Source organism: Arachis ipaensis, chromosome B7 (assembly GCF_059453495.1).
Source record: "Arachis ipaensis isolate K30076 ecotype BB chromosome B7, ASM5945349v1, whole genome shotgun sequence".
Taxonomy (NCBI): Eukaryota; Viridiplantae; Streptophyta; class Magnoliopsida; order Fabales; family Fabaceae; genus Arachis; species Arachis ipaensis.
The window spans coordinates 55,497,501-55,502,500 of NC_142442.1; the positions used below are offsets into that span (position 1 = coordinate 55,497,501).

The 5,000-nt window shown below is 51.1% G+C and overlaps 1 long non-coding RNA gene across 1 annotated transcript in view; it reads left to right on the plus strand.

The window, feature by feature from the left end:
* Positions 1-996: 996 nt before the first annotated feature.
* Positions 997-5,000, plus strand: part of LOC148552179 (uncharacterized) — a 4,205-nt gene continuing 201 nt past the window's right edge. The window contains exons 1-2 of the long non-coding RNA XR_015892240.1: positions 997-1,846; positions 2,400-5,000. The exon at positions 2,400-5,000 is cut by the window's right edge and continues 201 nt beyond it. This is a non-coding gene — a long non-coding RNA (uncharacterized LOC148552179). The remainder of the gene's footprint in view (positions 1,847-2,399) is intronic.

The window sequence follows — 5,000 nt, forward strand, 5'->3', positions numbered from 1 at the left end:
GGATGCTGGGTTAGGTGCATCGTTGGCTGGTTTCGTTGCAACGGAGGCACCCGCCGTTGCAACGATGGCTCGGAGCGTTGCAACGGAGGAGCCAAATTTTCATATCTCATAATTGGCTCGTGCATTTTTTCTAAAATTTTGAGGGAACCTTGGTAATATTATGTGAAGGCTGCACAAAAAAATCCAGGTCAAAAATCCCACGTTTGCTCCGTTTTTCATTTTTTTTGAATTTCCGGCTTTCCGGGCGGTAAAAAAATCGGCAAAAAAAATCGGCACGGTGTAAATTCACCAAATTTGGGGGATGGAAAGATCTTATTTTTCTAGAGGTTGTTGCAAAAAACGGCGTCAAAATTCGACCTCTAGAGCACTTTCCTTTAGTATGTCTCCTCACGGAAAAGGACGTCTACCCGTGGCACTTTGGTAATGGCTCGGCAGCCTATTATAGGGGGGAGGGGTGTCGTGATGCTGAAACTCGAGTTGCCCAAAGGCTTGCTGGGCGCAATGCCAGCAAGATGCACGTTGCCTTGCCATCCCCTAGGCACACTAGCAAGCACGTTGTGGTTGTGGTGTGCCGCCGGGCTCCCCCGCCCCCCACGGAGGCACCCGCCGTTGCAACGATGGCTCGGAGCGTTGCAACGGAGGAGCCAAATTTTCATATCTCAGAATTGGCTCGTGCATTTTTCGTGAAATTTTGAGGGAACCTTGGTAATATTATGTGAAGGCTGCACAAAAAAATCCAGGTCAAAAATCGCAGGTGTGCTCCGTTTTTCATTTTTTTTGAATTTCCGGCATTCCGGGCGGTAAAAAAATCGTCAAAAAAAATCGGCACGGTGTAAATTCACCAAATTTGGAGGATGGAAAGATCTTATTTTTCTAGAGGTTGTTGCAAAAAACGGCGTCAAAATTCGACCTCTAGAGCACTTTCCTTTAGTATGTCTCCTCACGGAAAAGGACGTCTACCCGTGGCACTTTGGTAATGGCTCGGCAGCCTATTATAGGGGGGAGGGGTGTCGTGATGCTGAAACTCGAGTTGCCCAAAGGCTTGCTGGGCGCAATGCCAGCAAGATGCACGTTGCCTTGCCATCCCCTAGGCACACTAGCAAGCACGTTGTGGTTGTGGTGTGCCGCCGGGCTCCCCCGCCCCCCACGGAGGCACCCGCCGTTGCAACGATGGCTCGGAGCGTTGCAACGGAGGAGCCAAATTTTCATATCTCAGAATTGGCTCGTGCATTTTTCGTGAAATTTTGAGGGAACCTTGGTAATATTATGTGAAGGCTGCACAAAAAAATCCAGGTCAAAAATCGCAGGTTTGCTCCGTTTTTCATTTTTTTTGAATTTCCGGCATTCCGGGCGGTAAAAAAATCGTCAAAAAAAATCGGCACGGTGTAAATTCACCAAATTTGGAGGATGGAAAGTTCTTATTTTTCTAGAGGTTGTTGCAAAAAACGGCGTCAAAATTCGACCTCTAGAGCACTTTCCTTTAGTATGTCTCCTCACGGAAAAGGACGTCTACCCGTGGCACTTTGGTAATGGCTCGGCAGCCTATTATAGGGGGGAGGGGAGTCGTGATGCTGAAACTCGAGTTGCCCAAAGGCTTGCTGGGCGCAATGCCAGCAAGATGCACGTTGCCTTGCCATCCCCTAGGCACACTAGCAAGCACGTTGTGGTTGTGGTGTGCCGCCGGGCTCCCCCGCCCCCCACGGAGGCACCCGCCGTTGCAACGATGGCTCGGAGCGTTGCAACGGAGGAGCCAAATTTTCATATCTCAGAATTGGCTCGTGCATTTTTCGTGAAATTTTGAGGGAACCTTGGTAATATTATGTGAAGGCTGCACAAAAAAATCCAGGTCAAAAATCGCAGGTTTTCTCCGTTTTTCATTTTTTTTGAATTTCCGGCATTCCGGGCGGTAAAAAAATCGTCAAAAAAAATCGGCACGGTGTAAATTCACCAAATTTGGAGGATGGAAAGATCTTATTTTTCTAGAGGTTGTTGCAAAAAACGGCGTCAAAATTCGACCTCTAGAGCACTTTCCTTTAGTATGTCTCCTCACGGAAAAGGACGTCTACCCGTGGCACTTTGGTAATGGCTCGGCAGCCTATTATAGGGGGGAGGGGTGTCGTGCTGCTGAAACTCGAGTTGCCCAAAGGCTTGCTGGGCGCAATGCCAGCAAGATGCACGTTGCCTTGCCATCCCCTAGGCACACTAGCAAGCACGTTGTGGTTGTGGTGTGCCGCCGGGGTCCCCCGCCCCCCACGGAGGCACCCGCCGTTGCAACGATGGCTCGGAGCGTTGCAACGGAGGAGCCAAATTTTCATATCTCAGAATTGGCTCGTGCATTTTTCGTGAAATTTTGAGGGAACCTTGGTAATATTATGTGAAGGCTGCACAAAAAAATCCAGGTCAAAAATCGCAGGTTTTCTCCGTTTTTCATTTTTTTTGAATTTCCGGCATTCCGGGCGGTAAAAAAATCGTCAAAAAAAATCGGCACGGTGTAAATTCACCAAATTTGGAGGATGGAAAGATCTTATTTTTCTAGAGGTTGTTGCAAAAAACGGCGTCAAAATTCGACCTCTAGAGCACTTTCCTTTAGTATGTCTCCTCACGGAAAAGGACGTCTACCCGTGGCACTTTGGTAATGGCTCGGCAGCCTATTATAGGGGGGAGGGGTGTCGTGCTGCTGAAACTCGAGTTGCCCAAAGGCTTGCTGGGCGCAATGCCAGCAAGATGCACGTTGCCTTGCCATCCCCTAGGCACACTAGCAAGCACGTTGTGGTTGTGGTGTGCCGCCGGGGTCCCCCGCCCCCCACGGAGGCACCCGCCGTTGCAACGATGGCTCGGAGCGTTGCAACGGAGGAGCCAAATTTTCATATCTCAGAATTGGCTCGTGCATTTTTCGTGAAATTTTGAGGGAACCTTGGTAATATTATGTGAAGGCTGCACAAAAAAATCCAGGTCAAAAATCGCAGGTTTGCTCCGTTTTTCATTTTTTTTGAATTTCCGGCATTCCGGGCGGTAAAAAAATCGTCAAAAAAAATCGGCACGGTGTAAATTCACCAAATTTGGAGGATGGAAAGTTCTTATTTTTCTAGAGGTTGTTGCAAAAAACGGCGTCAAAATTCGACCTCTAGAGCACTTTCCTTTAGTATGTCTCCTCACGGAAAAGGACGTCTACCCGTGGCACTTTGGTAATGGCTCGGCAGCCTATTATAGGGGGGAGGGGTGTCGTGATGCTGAAACTCGAGTTGCCCAAAGGCTTGCTGGGCGCAATGCCAGCAAGATGCACGTTGCCTTGCCATCCCCTAGGCACACTAGCAAGCACGTTGTGGTTGTGGTGTGCCGCCGGGCTCCCCCGCCCCCCACGGAGGCACCCGCCGTTGCAACGATGGCTCGGAGCGTTGCAACGGAGGAGCCAAATTTTCATATCTCAGAATTGGCTCGTGCATTTTTCGTGAAATTTTGAGGGAACCTTGGTAATATTATGTGAAGGCTGCACAAAAAAATCCAGGTCAAAAATCGCAGGTTTGCTCCGTTTTTCATTTTTTTTGAATTTCCGGCATTCCGGGCGGTAAAAAAATCGTCAAAAAAAATCGGCACGGTGTAAATTCACCAAATTTGGAGGATGGAAAGTTCTTATTTTTCTAGAGGTTGTTGCAAAAAACGGCGTCAAAATTCGACCTCTAGAGCACTTTCCTTTAGTATGTCTCCTCACGGAAAAGGACGTCTACCCGTGGCACTTTGGTAATGGCTCGGCAGCCTATTATAGGGGGGAGGGGAGTCGTGATGCTGAAACTCGAGTTGCCCAAAGGCTTGCTGGGCGCAATGCCAGCCAGATGCACGTTGCCTTGCCATCCCCTAGGCACACTAGCAAGCACGTTGTGGTTGTGGTGTGCCGCCGGGCTCCCCCGCCCCCCACGGAGGCACCCGCCGTTGCAACGATGGCTCGGAGCGTTGCAACGGAGGAGCCAAATTTTCATATCTCAGAATTGGCTCGTGCATTTTTCGTGAAATTTTGAGGGAACCTTGGTAATATTATGTGAAGGCTGCACAAAAAAATCCAGGTCAAAAATCGCAGGTTTTCTCCGTTTTTCATTTTTTTTGAATTTCCGGCATTCCGGGCGGTAAAAAAATCGTCAAAAAAAATCGGCACGGTGTAAATTCACCAAATTTGGAGGATGGAAAGATCTTATTTTTCTAGAGGTTGTTGCAAAAAACGGCGTCAAAATTCGACCTCTAGAGCACTTTCCTTTAGTATGTCTCCTCACGGAAAAGGACGTCTACCCGTGGCACTTTGGTAATGGCTCGGCAGCCTATTATAGGGGGGAGGGGTGTCGTGCTGCTGAAACTCGAGTTGCCCAAGGGCTTGCTGGGCGCAATGCCAGCAAGATGCACGTTGCCTTGCCATCCCCTAGGCACACTAGCAAGCACGTTGTGGTTGTGGTGTGCCGCCGGGGTCCCCCGCCCCGGGTCCAAGGTCGAGCACGTGCGTCTGGCTGCTGCGAACCCCGATCACCGAAGGACCAACAAGAAGGGAAACACGTCCGTGCACGGCCCACCTAGGCACCACCTAGGGAGCATGGCGTGGTGGAGTTGTGCCTTGGGCACACGCTCGGGGCAACACCTTGTGCTCGGCCCAGGACTAGGGGGATCATCCCAAGTCCGAGCACGACGTGGGATCGGCGGGCGGCCTGTGCGCCCCCGCGAGGGGCAACGCGGCTTGCGCAGCCCGACGCTTGGCCAGGCCTAGTGTGGCGCACGACGCGGATGATGGATATGCGTGCGGCAGCGGGTGTCGTGGGCAGGGGGCAACGCGACGTGCTCGTCCCAGCACTTTGAGGGGGCACGTTGCGGAAGACGGTTACCTGTTCGTGTCCACTCCCGAGGGGCAACGTGTCGTGCTCGCCCTACGTCTAGGGTCGACGTACGACGGTGCCCGATGCGGTGTGGGTTGGGCGTGTTGCTTAAGACGGTGCGGCTGTTCGGCTATCGCCCGAAGCACCTCA